At 40.7% G+C, this 17718-nt stretch overlaps 1 long non-coding RNA gene across 1 annotated transcript; it reads left to right on the top strand.

Moving 5' to 3' along the window:
- Positions 1 to 12457: 12457 nt before the first annotated feature.
- LOC142384090 (uncharacterized) lies at positions 12458 to 15865 on the top strand. The gene is made up of 3 exons (XR_012770017.1): positions 12458 to 12513; positions 13211 to 13417; positions 15802 to 15865. It is a non-coding gene; the product is annotated as an uncharacterized LOC142384090 (long non-coding RNA).
- The last annotated feature ends 1853 nt before the right edge of the window (positions 15866 to 17718 follow it).

The following is a 17718-nucleotide window of genomic DNA, read 5'->3' as shown; positions in this document are numbered from 1 at the left end:
ATGCATGATGCACAGACTGGTCAAATCCAAAAGCGGCGTTTGCACTTTCTCTACTTTTTTAAAGTGGAGGGAAAAATCTGCTCGTCAGACAAAGTGCCGGGGACGCGCCTGAATGAGTGAGTGTGGATTTGAATGTGTAGCACTTTGAATGGTCAATGAGACTAGGAAACCTCCATATAAGCCGCATTCAGACAGAGCAGTTCTAAGAACGCAGTTCTAAGAACGGTCCTCCTCGAATTCCGTTCTGATAACTGGCCTTCCCCAGCGGAACTGTTTCAGTTTGCATTCGCACATTGGAGTCGATGGACTATGCCCGTATTTTGTGCAGTTTACGATTTCAATAACCAGTAAACTGCAGTATTGATACCAGATTGCCTGGGATTACCTTTCACAAGTAAGATTGAACAATAACTTGGGTTATTTTACCATCTATAATATTATGTCATCCTAACTAATGTTACTTACATGTAACATTATTACAGGGGAAATTGGTACTCTCTCTCATTAGCCGCATTCGGACAGAGCAGTTCTATGAACGGTCCTCCTCGAATTTCGTTCTAATAACTGCCCTTCTCCAGGGGAACTGTTTCAGTTTGCATTCGCACATGAGTCGGGACCCTGATAGAGACTGATGCGGCGCAGCCGTCTGCGACAGCGACGTGTTACTTTATTCACACACATTCAACAACAAAACAGAACAAAACCCGCGAAAAGTAAGGAGAGAAGAAAAAAACACCACCAAGAAGTTAATATGGAGAGCGTGGAGGCCACCGTGTTCATGGTCTGTACGTTGATAATATTAATCATGGATGATCACATCGGGCTTCTAACATGGAGGCTGGAAGAGCTCACAGAGAGAGTCAGGAGACGAAGGATGGAGCGCAGGCCATACTTCTTGGTTTCATGAAAGAAGGAGAGCAGAGCGCTGCAGACAAAGGAGACCACGTGTTAGTTTAACTTATTAAACACGCCAAGGTTGTGTCCGTGTCGTATGAGTAAACATTTCAGCCGTGACAGCATGACAAGGGGCGGAGTTACCAACCACCAAACACCTCCGTCAGATGTGTTCCTATAGAACCCAGAAAAGACCTAGCTGAGGAGAAGGAGCTAAAATGGTTCCAGGAACTGAGGGCGATGGTCCCGAGTTCCTGTATGTGCGAATGCGGGAAAAAACGGCCCCGTTCCTGAAAAGGTTATAGGAACTGCCAAAGATTCCTACAGTGGGAATGCGGCTATAGATGCAGTTCATTTAATATTCACAGCTCCATGAAAAAAGATTACCGGTGCTAAACTGGCCTGCCTACAGTCCTGCTCTATCACCAGCTGTGTGCATTTCCTGCTATATGAAAGAAAAATACTACAAATCACATCCTGAACCATTTAGTGACTGGAATCCTAAAATTAGAAAACATTTTCACATGCAAAATGGCTCCGATGGAGCAGTAGCAAAGCAGACATTATGCTCATGTCCTCATTCAGAAACATGCTTCTGGCATCAAAGTTTAGATAGGAAAAAAGATGTACCGAACAAAACCTTTCAGATATTATCTTTATTTCAAATCTAATGTAAAGTCTAGATGATTTGCAAGTCCTTTATTTTTTGGTTTTATTTACATTTTACACAACCTCTCTGGTCCATGTTTAAGTTTAACTCAACAAATGAGACAGTTCTGCTTCCAAATGATGAAGATATGGAAATGCGAATCCAATCTTCCCTTGAAATATTTAGCCTTACAATATGTGGTTAACAAATCTTTAGTCAAATATCCCTGTAAAACTTCAATTACATGTCTCGGTCTTGACATGAATCCATAGATCTCTATTTGATCTCCATTATATCTCCACTTGATCTAAGTTGATGAGGAGCCAGCATCAAGGTATTCTCAGTGTTGGGTGTGTGTGTGTGCATATGAGCCTGTGATGTGGTTGTTCTCACTCCTTTTGAATTTGATGCTCGCAACATGACCATCTTTCCTGTCTGTGGTTTATGTGTCTGTTTCCACATGCAAATATATGGATTGGTATGGATGCTGTGGGAGGTAATCGATATCATATCCACGCCACACCACAACATACTGTCCATCCTGACTGAGGACAGGGTGTTCTCTGGTAAGGTCAACAACAGAAGACGTCTGTGAAAATCTCACACATGGTGGCACCAGTTAAAGACATTTAAAGTTTTGATCGCATACGCACAGAATGTTATCAGAAAGTATGAGAGAGTGCCACAATTTATTAGAATAGAATAGAGTACCTTTATTGTCACTATACACAAGTACAACGAGATTAAAAGCAACTCCTCATTCAGTGCAAACATGTAGGCAAAAAATATATAACAATATATACAAGTAGTTCAAAGATATATACAACATAAAAACTGCTAGTGCAAAGAAATATGCAGTCTATGCAATTTTTTTTTTTTTAATATGCGGTGTGACGTATTGCACAGTATACAGATACTACACAGTAAATGGATTCACAGTATTTTCACAAATATGAAATAATCAAATATTGCATGTGGGTAGAAGAAGTCTGGGGGTTGAAGGGGTTAGGCTGAGAAAATCAGTGCATGTGTGAGTTCAGAGTGGGAATCTTTGGGAATTCCTTGTACATGTATTTTTGCTGTTCCTGTTAATAGTTTCCCCTAAGACAGGGGTCTTCAACGTTTTTTAGGCCAGGGACCCCCAAACTGATGGAGAGTTGGAGCAGGGACCCCCCTACTATTTATATGGCATACAATTGTGTTTCATATTTAACGGGGCCTAGTGCCATGTATAAACATAGCTACTCTGTTATTGTACATTCAATACTAAGCTATTCAAATAATACACAGGTTAATATATTCATGTTTTTATTTTAATGTGCAAGGTACAGGGTGGCCGTGCCACTGCCATTTATAAACAAACATCTTGCATACAACACTGAGCTATTCAAATAATCCACAGATTTTAACTTTAAACATGCATGTAGATGGGACAATGAATCCTCAAACCATCTGATGGCACACGTTTGCACACAATTTGTGAGGAAAAACTGTTTAAAAAAAAAAAAAAAGAAATGTTAAAAATAGTCTAATCAACCAAAGATTTCGCGACCCCCCTGCAGTACCTCTGCGGACCCCCTGTTGAAGACCTGTGCCCTAAGAGGCTCCCTGGACGAGTCCAACTACTCTGGTCTTTTCTCCACAACAATGCAAATGTACTCTTTGGTCATTTCTTAGTTCCTTTTTTCACGCCATTTCTTGGAGCTTTACTTTTGTGTCACAAAAAAATTAGGTTTTGAACATTCATGTTACATTTTGCGTCTTTTTTTCAGTTGTGGTGTCCTCCTTGGCCTATTTATCTGGACTTGACACAGTGTGCATTGTATGATACAGATCGAGACCCTCACTCCAGGTGCCTCTCGGACAGCTGTCTGATCATGTGACTGCTTGAACTCAACTAAAGATGCACTAGCTGGTTGGTTAACTGTAATAAACAGGTAAAGAACATACATTTCTGTTCGAAAGAGCCCAGTTAAATGGAAAATAGAAAGCTCTGTGCATCGATGTGTTTGGCTGAAGTCTGCTCTCACCACCGAGTGCACAATGGAACAGTTAAAGCTGCAGTCAGGGTGGTTTACAGGGTTTCAATTAGTGAAGCAGCAGGGTGGGCCTGTAACTTACATGGCTATATATCACCATCAAAAACTTCAGATCTCATGCTGCTCACAATCAACCTGGCTTCCTTCCTTCGGTTTTTCCTTAGTTTTCTGAGTTACTTTAATGAAGGACAGACACAAATTCACATACTCAGGCAGAGCCTTCAGTTATCAGGCCCCTCTCTGTGGAATAAGCTGCCAGTAAATGTCCGGGAAGCTTTTTGATAAAGCTTATAGTTAGGGATGGCTCAGGTGATCCTGAAACATCCCATAGTTAAGCTGCTATAGTCCCAGACTGCTGGGGGGCCTCATCTGTCACACCTTTCCTCACTTCACTCTCTTTTTTTCACCCTTTCATTTCCTCATATGACATTATAGTGGTCATTAACTCGTGTTTCCCTGTTCCAACAGGTATCCTTTGAATGGTGTTACAGTGTTTGTTGTCCCCCCCTTTCTGTCTTCTCAAACCCCAGCTGGTGGAGGCGGATGGCCACCCTTCCTGGTTCTGGTTCTGCCAGAGGTTTCTTCCTGTTCAAAGGGAGTCGTTCCTCTCCACAGTCGCCTCAGGCACGCTCAGGACGGGAGATTGGACTTAAGACAAGTTTAGGTGCAATCTGTTGGTTTCCTTAGATAGGAAATTATTTGTACATGTACATTGTACATTTGTACAATTTATTAAATTAATTAAGAAGTATTCCATCTTTGTTACTAATGTGTTTGCAGGTTCCTCTGATCTACTTTTGCCCCTAACACTCTGTCCTCTGATAAAAGATCTGCTCCACTAGAAATGAGCAGAAATCTCACCTCACATGCTAAACCACTTAACTTTTGTTTCTGTTTAGATACAATCTGTGTGGATGTGTGTGAGTTTGTGTATGGCATGTGTGTTTGTGTGTACGTGTGTGCATGTTTTAGTGGGTGTGGTGGCTTGTTTGAAGTGCTTGCTTGTTGCGTCTGTGTGTGGTCAGACACACTGATAGACAGAAAGGCAGGGATGGACAGATAGACTGCGACAGGCCAAACAACAGGTGTGTCTTTTGAACATAACCCGCCGGCATGCGAACGCCCTCTTTACCTTTAGCCCTGCTGATTCTTGTTTTCATCGGCAAAAGAAAAGACTTCTCCTCCTCCTTGTCGCTGACAGTCTTTCATCTGTGGGAGAGACAGACAACCCCTCTCTCACTGCTTTTATGTCTCTCTACTGTCTCTCGTCATTGATGCTCTCATTTCTTTACTTAGTTATGACTGGACCTGAGCTTTGCCCAGTTACTTAACATCAGGCACCAGCTAATAACAGTCTTCCACCTCTGCTATAATACTCGATGAAGGAGTTCAACCCTGTCCACTGCGTATCGGTACTTTATTTTATCATGTTCAAGGACAGTGCTGGAGGACACACTTGAGGAAAAAAACATTTTGTAGAATAGCTTGTTTGGTCACACAGAATATACTGTACCTATTCTATGTACTTTATGTTTGTATTATACTACTATTTAACCTTACTGGGGTTGCTGTAAGTTAAGTTATGACGTACTGCATGTTCCATGTATGAAAAAGACATTTTGAAAATCTAACTGTGTAAGTGTTCTTATCTTATTTCTCCCTCTACAAACTAAGTTCTGAGAGATTGTGAAGCTGTCGGAATGAGAGGCACATTTTCATATAAAACACACTCACCACAACAATGTTAGATTGTTCCACCAAGTCAACACACAATGGCACAAAGTGGCCACCTGTGATTTTATTTTCCCACCTGCATTCACTTCCGACTTGCCACATAAAACGTCAGGTTTGGTCAGGAGCCTGTTGCCAAATAGGAGCAAAGTTCTCCACGAAAAAATTGAATGGAAGCTTGTAGCCAATATTAACACCTGACCATTATGTATTTCCTAGCTTTTAAACCAAGTATTTTTTTATGCCTAACCTTATTGAAGTATTTTTTTAAGCTTGACAAAGAAGTAGAGTTGTAGAGCGAAGGAAGTCAAAATGAAAATAGCACTGTCAAAGTTGGACACTGTCTGTCTAAGACCCTCGTCCCCTCTAATTTCTTTACATGACCCATGTTCGTTGATCACACAGAACGGTAGACTTATGTTTCCCTTCTCTTTTTTTATGTTGAACCTTTCAGATGAATTCCACTGAAACAACATATAGAATTAAATAGATGTTAATGACTTTTCTGGTTGGTAGAAAATGGTAATGTATGCATTACTGTTCCTCACTGCTTCATCCAGATATGTTTGTGAAAATGACAAAGCGGACAACCGTCCAGGACTGAACATTAAATCAAATCAAATCAAATCAAATCAAATTTATTTATATAGCACATTTCATGTACAAACAATTCAAAGTGCTTTACATAAAATAAAAGCATTGCAGCAGGGAGTGGAAGAAGCATTAAAAATACATAAAAGAATATAAAGAGAAACAAATAAAATAATTTAAATGAATTTAAAAACAAGCAACAGTCCAGATAAATTAAAAGATATCGTGCAGATTTCATGCATAGACACATGAGAAAAAAAAAAGTTTTTAACCTGGATTTAAAAATGTCTCCATTTGGTGAAAGTTTAATCTCCACTGGCAGTTTGTTCCATTTGTTTGCAGCATAACAGCTAAATGCTGCTTCTCCATGTTTAGTCTGGACTCTGGACTGGACCAGCTGACCTGAGTCCTTGGATCTAAGAGCTCTGCTGGCTTTATATTCTCTGAACATATCACAGATGTAATTTGGGCCTAAACCGTTCTGGGATTTGTAAACCATCAGCAGGCTTTTAAAATCTATTCTGTGACTGACTGGAAGCCAGAGTAAAGATTTTAAAACTGGTGTGATGTGTTCAGATCTCTTAGTCCGGGTTAAAACTCCAGCAGCAGCATTCTGGATGAGCTGCAGATGTTTAATGCTCTTTTTGGGAAGTCCAGTTAAAAGAGCATTACAGTAATGGAGTCTACTGGAGATGAATGCATGGATGAGTTTCTCCTGGTCTGTTTGGGAGAGGAAACCTTTAATTCTGTTGATGTTTCTGAGGTGGTAAAAAGCTGCCTTGGTGACAGCTTTGATGAATTGATGAATTTGATGAATGATAAATCATATATATCCTTTGTGAACTTAGGCCCTTTCACTGATCATTATGAGTTATGAGTTTTTAAAATAATAAAAAAAAAAGAAAGATTATGGGCAGGCTGGTGAACAGAATATTTCCCTGTTATTTATAGCCGACAAATAACACAGAAAGCTCAGTCCATCACAATAATCCAGATCAGGTTTTCTGTGCTTCGGGCAGGGGTTTCAAAAGGTAGACAAAGCATTGTAGTGCAATAAGTGGAATATATTTACAGGATATTCACACTAGTTTTTCAAGGTTAAACATACATAAACTTTTTTTATTTACAACCGCTTTAATTCACAGCATTTTAATTAAAAAAGCTTGATGTAGCAACTCTGATCCACATTGTGTTAGCCAGATCACATGATGGCCATAACTGCGCAACTGCCCTCCAGCTGTCAGCTGTGTCACTCGTGAGCTTGTATGTATGTCAGTAGTGAGCCTTGCTCTCTGTCTGTACCAATGCACTGTGGATGCATTTTTATGTCACTGTAATGCAGGAAATATTTGAGCATCCAAGAACACAAAAGACCAATGAGAATGAATAATTGTGTTATCTTTGGCAAGGGCAAAAATGGTGGTTGTATTTTGCATACAAAGAGACTGAAACAATTCTGTGTAAAACAACTTTTAATTTCAGATTTCTTAAAACAAATTCACGACATCAGGTATATTACAAAATGTTTGAGATTCCAACAAAGAGGAAAATCTTATAAAGTATTGCCAGCAAAACTTCATAGAATTTTTTTTCTCAAGATGGCACTGAAACAGCAACAAGGAAGATATAGAATGAAAAGAAATAGATTTTCTGTTGTGGATGGAAGCCTGTCATCACACTGTCTACATGTATTAAACATTACATTGTGCTCAAGTTTGCCAGACCCCTGTTACTCAGTGTACCTTGTCAGATTGCTGTAATCTGTAGGCAGTTTTAAATGTTACACAGCTGCGTGTGACCTGTGATACTTAGACTACACATAAAATGACTTTGTTTGTCAAAGAAAAAGTGGAAGGGAAGCTGTTCCTGCAGGGGATCCTAAGGACACTACAGTACACACTCTGTGCATGCATTCATTTGAGGGTACATGTACACAAAAGGCGCAGGTGATTTGTTCAGCTGAACCTAATCACACAATTTGAATTATTGATAAATTTATCATTCACTACATACGTTTGTAAAATTGTCCCATAGAAGATAAATGCCTCATTGTGAAATTGATCTGATCACAGGCCTCATTGTGTGAGTTAAAAAACGAGATAGAGCCTAGCATGAAGATGCTAAGTTGTTGCTGTAGTTGTTATGATTCATTCTTGTCTAAACGAAACTTGAAGAATATTTCCCAACAAATTAGTGATTTGAATTAATATTACTCACTGCAAATTATTTTTGTGAAATATTTTGAAATTATGTTAAATGTAGCATCGCGATAGTTCTGGCAGACCACGTAGTCAACGCGCCCTTTGCCTATTGGCTGACGCCGACCCAACCCTTATGGCTGTCCACAAACCAACTGCGCTTATGGGTAATCAGCTGCTGCTCGCAATTGGATGCTGGCATTTGGGGCGCTTCATTTAAACTTGGGTTGCTGTCACTGCTCTTTTTGCTTTCTGCTTGCAAGACGTAGCTCCGACTAGCATATGCGCCGATGCTAGTATTATTATTGCTGCTGCTGCTTGCCCTGTCGTCCGGCATGGATCCCCGCCTGCCGGCGGAGTCGGAGAGTCTACCGGAGGATTCGGAAGATTCGGCTGAGATGGACGCCATGGAGGACACCGAACCTTCCCAAGTCCAGCCGAGCCAAGACGCGACACCGGGCGGGCTGTCACGGCGCGCCACGGGCAGAGCCGAGGTAGGCCGCGGCCGGGCTCCTGTACGTGGCAGGGCAGCCGCGGGTAGACACGCAGCTTATTTTACACCGATTTCACATGATTTTGCGTGACTGTAGCTGTGTGGCGCGGGTCTTATGCCGGCACATTTGGATAATTGGTCCGTTTGGATCCTCGCGGTGATGCTTCTAAGGTGGAGCGCGCGCCTCACCTCCCCAACAGGCTACACGCTGCTGATTGGTATGTATGCATTACAGTCTGATGGGTGTGGCGCCACCTGTCGTGTCGGGGTGTGGAGTGCTTTGTGCCTATGGGTTACCTCATGTCACGGTAGCCACAAGATAGCTTTTCAAGCCAGTTCGGTAACTAGATAGCTGGCGCTACCTAACTGAAAACGTTGAACTAGCTAGCTACTGGCTAGCCTTTGACATCTTGAACTGAACCAATTGAAGTGTGGCATTTCATATCATTGTTGTTCTATGAACCGTTCTTAAAAAGTCTGCTAGTTGGCGTTGGCTAGTATGCTAGTGGTGGCTAAGACTAGCAGAACTGTGTTTGGAATCATACAGAGGAGTTTTCAGCTCTTAAACTCATCAAAATCACCTGCGTTCAACTATGTCAGAGAACAGACTCACAGGTTTAGCAATTCTCAGTATTGAGTCTAAACGTGCAAAAAATTTAGATTTGGATGAGTTGTTAAGAGATTTGCAGCACAGCAATCGTCGCATACAGCTTCTGTAATTTGATACTGTATAGCAATCAGGTGATATACATGTTTTGTATTGTTATTGGTAATGGGGGGAAAACATTTCTGCTGCTACAATAATCCCAAGGGAAACACTGTTTTAATGTACTTAAAAGTGGAATGCTCATGTATGTAGACCAAATATTGAATTTATCACACTTGGGTGTTGAAAAATCTGTTGTATATGGGCTCATATAAAGTACAAAGTAAGATGGGCTTCCTAAAAAAAAAAAAAAAATTGCCACCCTACAATATATGCCTGCCACCCCATGTATAAATCTCTAGAATCACCACTGCTTGCTTGGATCCGTTCTGCTGGCTCGGATCTCGTTTTGCTATTCTTAGATCGGATCTTGCTCTGCTTTGCTTGGATCTTGCTCTGCTTTGCCCTGCCGCAAAGCGCTGTCGCTGCTGTGGCGACCGACTATATTTATATGGTGTACCCAAGTGGTTGAGTTCAATGCTTTCCCCAATTAAATACTCGCATCACATTTCAATCTGTGTTCATGTAGGCCTACGGCAGTTCCACCTTTTAACGTCAAGCATAGTCGCGGTTTAATAATAATTATTTTTGTAATACTGCTACTACTAATCATAATGGTGACACACGTTTGGTAGCCTAATATTTCGTTGGGGGGTTGTAGGACACCCTGGTCCAACAATCCAATTGGCTGGTCTGCGTTCCGGTATGGTCTGTTGGGGGGTTTGTTGCCTTTACAGCAAATGAAAGGCACTCCACCTGAGGATGCTGCTGTTCCCTGTCTTGGCTTCCATGGAGCTCATGGAAAAGTCGGGAACTTCCTCCGAACAGAGCCATACCGCCAAACACAATTTGTATGCATTCAGAATAAGCTTCTGAAATTTATCTCTGTTTCTCGTCTCATTTTGACGAGAGTGGTTCTGACAGAAATGTAGCATCGCGTTAGTTCTGGCAGACCACGTAGTCAACGCGCCCTTTGCCTATTGGCTGACGCCGACCCAACCCTTATGGCTGTCCACAAACCAACTGCGCTTATGGGTAATCAGCTGCTGCTCGCAATTGGATGCTGGCATTTGGGGCGCTTCATTTAAACTTGGTTTGCTGTCACTGCTCTTTTTGCTTTCTGCTTGCACCCACCACCTCCCCTGCTCCACCGACTTTTCATTGCCAAACAATGTCATACTGTTGTCATTGTTGCTTGCTCTGTTCTAGGGGATTTGTTGCCTTTACAGCAAATGGAAGGTACTCCACCTGAGGATGCTGCTGTTCCCTGTCTTGGCTTCCATGGAGCTCATGGAAAAGTCGGGAACTTCCTCCGAACAGAGCCATACCACCACACACAATTTGTATGCATTCAGAATAAGCTTCTGAAATTTATCTCTGTTTCTCGTCTCATTTTGACGAGAGTGGTTCTGACAGAATTCTATTAAGTGGAGAGAGAGAATTTGGGCCCAGAGAGCCAAGATACTGTGCCACCAAGCTTCAGAGGGTGCTGCTTTTCAGCATGCCACACATAATTTACAATTCAGTTAACATATTTCCAGTGTAGTGAGGAAAGAAGAACCAGTTGTGTCTGGCTGCCGTGTGCTTTTCAGCCTAAATGTTTTGTTTTCTTTCAATGGGATTCCTCCCAGTGACTGACATATGTACTTCTAAATATGAAGTATTTTCTAACTTTCTTTCTTTTAAAATGCATGTGAATCACATGTTAGAAAGTTTCAAAATTGTGTTTCCTTTGGAATCTTTACCATTTGAATCTGCAGGATGCTAGATGGATGAAGTGGATTAGAACTTGCAGAACTGAAATCAGCCCCAACTGTAAGCACTTTTAAATCCAGGTTATAAACATTCCTCTTTTGGTGTGCTTATGGATGAGTTTATATTTGTCTTTTTCCCCTCTTCTTTGATTGCTTTTAACTGTGTTTTAATTTTTATTCTATTTTTTATTCTCTTTAAATTGCTTGTTTTTATGCTGCTTTATGCTGTTCTTTTAAATGCCTTGTCTTTATGTAAAGCACATTGAGGCAACTCAATGTGGTATGAAATGCGCTATATAAATAAAGATGCCTTGCCTTGCCATTAGATTAGGGAATTTAGGAATATTGTGAGAAGTTGATTGTAAAATTGGACTTTAATTGTGTAGTTGTTCTTTTTTTCTACATTTTTATACCAACTCAGTCATTTTACAGATTTTTTTCAAATCTTTTGTAGAGAATGATGTTTGTGTCTTAATGTCTATATTGATACTGTATATCAATAACAACATACACCATCAGTATATTTAATATAAAGCACCTGGATACATCCTAGACAGGTAGCTAATGTTGAATGAATAAAGTAAGTGAATAATAATAATAATATGAATACGGTGTTCCACAGACATTTGAACACTTTTATGATGCATTTTTTTTCTCATTGTATTCAAAAACAGTACTTGCGTTCTTAAGGCTGTACTGTTTTCATATATTTCCTCTTTTTTACTTGACAACATATTCTGAGCCAAGTTAATGTCAAAATATGATGTGATGCTTTACATAAATATTTTGTGACAAGGATTTGTCTTACTACAAGGAATATGGTTAATAAATGTACTTGAACTTGTTAATGACGTTTTATTCAAGAACTCCTCATTCTTTGAAAGGGCTGTTTTCTTTTTTTTTCCATGTGTCCAGACATGCTCTTTCAGTGGGTGACACTGTGTGAAGGTTCAAAGTTGCTCCACCTGCTGCAAAGTTCAAAGCTCTTCCACCTGCCAATGATCCCACTGTAAGGAGACTGGAAGGTCGGGCCTGATGCCAAACCACAGTTGGGTGTGGAGCATTGCAGCTGATGGATGTGTATGTTTAGGGCTGTAGAGACTTTGATGAAAACCCTCCTATACTGTAGAGATACGCATCTAAAAACACAGTTGCTTCTGTCTTGTTTTTTTTTGCCATGATCTATGAGTATTGTTTTGTTGTTTTAGTGTGACCCTCTGGTTTTTCCATGTTATGTATTGTACTTCATTTGTTGTCATTGATTTCTATAATGTACCTCTGTTACCTTGCTTCCTGTTTTATTTTGTAGAGCTTGCCCCTTTCTGTATATTACTGATATACTTCCTGTTGTGGTTTCACACCAGGGTTTCAGTTACTTTCACACCGCCATCTTGTTTGTTATCATAGCCCTCAGTAAGGTTGCTCACTGTTCAGTGCTTGATCCTCGTCATTATGTAGGTGAGTCTCACCTCATTCCTTATTCAAGTTTATATCCTGCCAAGTTATGCAGCTGTTGTGCTTTCGGTGTATCTTAAAATAAAGTTTATTTGAAGTCCTCATCTGTATGCCTCCTCCATGATAATACCATTTAAAAAAAAGTCAGGTCTGTCAACTCACCAACAAAAGTGAAACACGCCCAGTAGCTTGTCCATCTAGTTTTTGCTTCTCATATAGCTCACTAGCTTATCATTTTATTGCATCTTCTCAGCAGATGCTAGTTGCTGTACAGTTCCACCCAGCAAGAAGTCAGAATTGGCTCCTTCAGAGTTCTGTGTTTCTTTCTGAGACTGTGTGGTGCTCTGCGAATTCAAAGCCGAAATCATTAGCCATGTTAATGGCAAATTACTTTTACTTATTATATTTCTTGTAACACAAAAAGGAAAGGGGGACTTTAAGACCTGCTTGTATGTCATGTTTTTTTAATTTCTTTAGGACCTTTATACATCAAACTGTCAATCGGTTGTTGAGAATGTCAGGTGTGTCTGTAAACGTCAGTCTCTAGTCATTTTGCTGGGTATTGCATCATTTGTACCGTTGGACCATGTCAACCTTTTTTTTTCAGCAGGTTTAACATGTACTGATTGGTTGTTCGGGGAAGTGAATGAGCTTTCTATGTCAATGTAGCATTAACTGTTTTTTTTTTTAACACATGTAGCTTAAAACCATGGTTGGTAATCCTGGAGAGCTAGCAAGAGAGCTAGCAAGTTTTGAAAGTGGCACCACAGCCCTTTTACTCATAATAGAGACTCTCTGGTGGCACCTTCACTAAGCCCCCCCCGTCAGTGCTCCATCGAAAGCCACGCCCCTACAAACTTGAACGCCTATCTGATGGTGGGACTCAGCCGACATGTCTCATTCACCTGTAAGTAAACTATATTATTATTGTAATGATTATTTAAAAAAAAAAAAAAAGTACAATAGGGCTCGGGCACACGCGTTGCATTCTGGGATATGGTCGCCATATTGGAGGCACAATCTATCGTAAACAAACCGAGGCAAGACAGAGATCAAGGAAAAAACAGTGAGAGAAAAGTGAGAGAAAAGCATGTTAAAATCGAAGAAAGGATGTGGGATATACCGGTATACATTACAGAAGGAAGCCAGAGATCGGTACATACAGAAGATTGGCGTTATAAATGGACTGAACCCTTATGAAATACCGAGCAAGGAATGGAGTGTCGACGAAGATTTACTGCCGAAGTTCACCCTTTCGGACATAATTGCGTATATAGTATGTGGTGTCAGTGCTTATACTTTGCAACAGTTTCAATTATAATGACACTTTTGTCATGTTACTCTACTTGTAAATAAATAATGAAACACACACACTTGGCTGTATCTCAAAGCATATTTATTTCAGACGACTTCAACTTTGCACAACACTCCTGCTCATGGTGGTCAGAGTACAACATACAGACACAATCTTGTCAAAGAATGTTTTGTCTTCCCCTTCGCATGGCAAAACTATGTTGATAGGTACTTTTGCTGACAAAAAGGTGTATTTGTTTCTGACAGTTTCAATCGCCCTTTCCACGTGAATTCGGAGATGGGCAATTTTCCTTGTATTTTCCACATTAGATTAAGATTAAGATTAAGATCAGATTCATTGTCATGTATACATGAATACACACGAAATTTGTCCTCCGCTTTTAACCCATTGAGACATCCCTTGCTTCCAACTGACAGTGTCCTCTTGTGCAGTCAGGGGTACTTGGGGGATTTTTACCTCAGCACACAAAAGTCTGTAACTTACCAGAATGAAAATGCAGAGAACACACTCTCATCGACACCGGGATTGAGTGGAAAGTTATGCTTGGTCGTCTTACAGCAGCGATCCATGCTAGTCGACGACGCTTTGTTATCTCGGACACTTGGACTCCGTGGGTGCGCCTCCAAGCAGGAAACCGGTAAAAAGATAAACCATTTACGATTTCCCCCCCATTCCTGTCACGGCTTGTGCTATTGCACCCCACGACACAGCAACGTGCGACCATAGACAATAAGTAAGATAGATAAACCAACGAAGGAAGTTCCAAGACCAGGCGGGAGTACGTCCTGCGCGCAGTGGAAAACAATGTAAACAAACAGTTCTGCGCCTCCAGTATGGCCGCCGCTCACGTAGTGACGTCACATGCCCGAGCCCTATACCATTGCACTCACATTAAGTTATTTTCTGCACCGGAGAAATCGCGTGCAGAGGCGGGGCGTAGGCAGAACCATAGATGGGTCTCTGTGTGAAGCTCACGGAGCTAACCGGCGCTACTTCCTGTTTTACTTTTGTCAACTTAAAAGCACGTATTTCAAAATAAATTTAAAAAAAACTCCTGCATTTACAGCCAAGTTGAATTGTCTTCTCAGCGTAGTAGTTCCAGTCTAAAATATCACTAAAGGCAAAACACACAACTGATAGCAGCAAGTCATTCAAGGAAACAGACAGTGGAGCGAGGCTTCTACATAAAAACTACATAAAAATGCTGATGTTAAAAGTGTGTTTGCACAACAAATGTTATGGCACTTTCATTTGTATGGCTGCACATTTAAAATAAAACTAAATGCTAAAGGCTATACACTACTTTTGAATTAATTTTTGGATTTTGCGTACAAATGCTATTAATCATGATTAATCAGAGAAATCATGTGATTAATTAGATTAAAAAATTTAATTGTTGCCCAGCCCTACTTTTTCATGTGTCTATGAAATCTGCACGATATCTTTTAATTTATCTGGACTGTTGCTTGTTTTTAAATTCATTTAAAGTATTTTATTTGTTTCTCTTTATATTCTTTTATGTATTTTTAATGCTTCTTCCACTCCCTGCTGCAATGCTTTTATTTTATGTAAAGCACTTTGAATTGTTTGGTACATGAAATGTGCTATATAAATAAATTTGATTTGATTTGATTTGAAATAATATCCATGGTATAAATGCTATGACAATAATTTACAATTATTTTAGGCTATACTGCACAGCACAGGCTGGCAGGCAACCTGACCTGCTGCTGCCGCGGTACCGGCCTCCTGCCCTGGCTTGGCTAGGCGGTTCCAGCGCTAGTCTCCTGCTGTAGCCGGTTTTGCTCGTTAGCATGACCGCTGCAACTGCCCTTGTCGCCTCTTGTCGTGGCTTTTCTGACTCGTTTCAAAGCGTCATGCAACTTTTCCTTCTTTTTGAAAAAATTCAACTGTCTTTTTGACATGTTTGCATTGAAAAGGTAACTCTTTGTTCCTCTCTGCTGCTTTCTCCCCAGATGCCGCAAATTTCGAAAGTTTTCGTCTGCGAAGCGGGGTTTGATGACCAGTAGTTTTCAGTGCATCAACAACAGCTCTCGGAGTCTTTCAAATTACGTTGTTTATCTTAATAAACAACATTAAATTCATGGGATTTGTTCGAAATATTATTGTTTTATTTTATACATTTTTTAAACTTTTTTTTTTTTATATTAATATTTTTTTCTATACGAGAGGTACCGGATCAGCCCAAATAAGTCCCGGAACACGGGCAGGCCAAAACCAAGAGGTGCCGGATCCTGTTCCGGCAGGATCCGGCACAAATTAAGCCTTGATCTTAACCCTGCACACATCCAGCTCTAAAGTTGAATTTGTTCTAGGCTGACAGAAAAACACCTCTAGAAGCCACCTTAAATTTCAAGAGACAAGGTAGGGTAATGTTACATGATATAAGACGAATAAGACAGCATATTTTCATAGATTAATAAGATAGTTTTGACAGTTTTCAACATCCCTAAGATGAGTTACCATGCTAATGGAAGAGTTGTTTATTAATAGAAACAGCTGAATAAGCTTTCCAAATGCTAAAGCCTTAAAGAAAAAAAAAAGACCTCAAATCCCTGACGAGCATAAGTGGAAATGCGGTGGATGTTGGTCAGGAGCAAGATGAAGAAATTGTGGGATAAAAGGATTTCCTCTCTCTCATGAAAAATGGTCCAGTTTCCAAACTAAAGGAGATAATAAAGGATGCACTTAGATCCTTTAATGATACAACTGGGTCATTTCACTTTGTTCAGAATCTCTCAAAGCAAAAAAGTCTATTTGATCAAACCCCAGACCGCAATGGAATTACGGAAGATGCATAGCTAAAATAATCTTTTAAGGCCCTGTCACACTGTTGCGTATGAGAGAAGCGTATGAGTTGCGTATGAAAATTAATCATACGCACGAAAAGTCCTTGAAAATAAAGAATGACTAGCGTATGAGTAGCATATGAACTGCGCATGCCCAGCGTACGTTTCAACGCGCCTATATCAGCAGCCTTTCCACATTGCTCCATTATTGCAGTAGACGACGCGCTATCAACATCTCTCGAGACATTCATCTCGATCATGCCTCCCAAGAAGCAATCGTCGTTTGCCCGGGCCCTGGGCCGAGGCTGAGGTCGAGGAAAAGGCAAAAAAACACAAGAATCATTCTCACCCAAACCTGCTGAAATGCCTGATGCACCTGCGGCTGATGAGTTACATGCTTCTGAGCGATCAAGATCCCCAACTCCTCCTCCTGACCGCTCCCGTGAATCGTCAGTTGCCTGCCTCCATCTCCGCCCGTCTGGCGGAGATGGAGGCGGCAGACGGGCGGAGGCTATAAATACGCTAGCTGTACGGTACACCTTCATGCCAACATATGGCAATTTATGTCCAGCGTTCTCGACCTATCAGTAACGTACCTATATCGTACCTCTAGCGTATTCAACGTATGCCTAGCGTATGCTTAGCGTATTAACCATACGCACAAAAGTTTTGAGCATGTTCAAAAATTTATTTCTGCCTCAGCATATGCCAACGTATGCCAGCGTGCTTGAAACGTATACAACCTATGCCTAACGTTCCCCTGGCGTATGTCAGCGTATACCAGCGTATGAGTGATAATTTTCATACGCAACTCATATGCTTCTCTCATACGCAACAGTGTGACAGGGCCTTTAGCTCCTTGAAAAAAAGTCCTGGTCCATTTGAGTTCTGGATGCTGTGAGCTGAAATGCATCCCTGCAGCAATTGTGTTTGACTGGTCTGCGTACAGTTCAAATCTATTTCCCATTGGATTGTGTGGTTTATAATAAAAAGGAGAATCAGACACTGACGACCACTGACTGCCAAGCAGCTGAAATCTTGTGTTCAGAAAGAATGGACACAGATTCCTCAGAAAAAATGCAA

Source organism: Odontesthes bonariensis, chromosome 1 (assembly GCF_027942865.1).
Source record: "Odontesthes bonariensis isolate fOdoBon6 chromosome 1, fOdoBon6.hap1, whole genome shotgun sequence".
Taxonomy (NCBI): domain Eukaryota; kingdom Metazoa; phylum Chordata; class Actinopteri; order Atheriniformes; family Atherinopsidae; genus Odontesthes; species Odontesthes bonariensis.
Note: the sequence above shows the minus strand (reverse complement) of the source record. Positions and strands in the feature narration are given on the sequence as shown.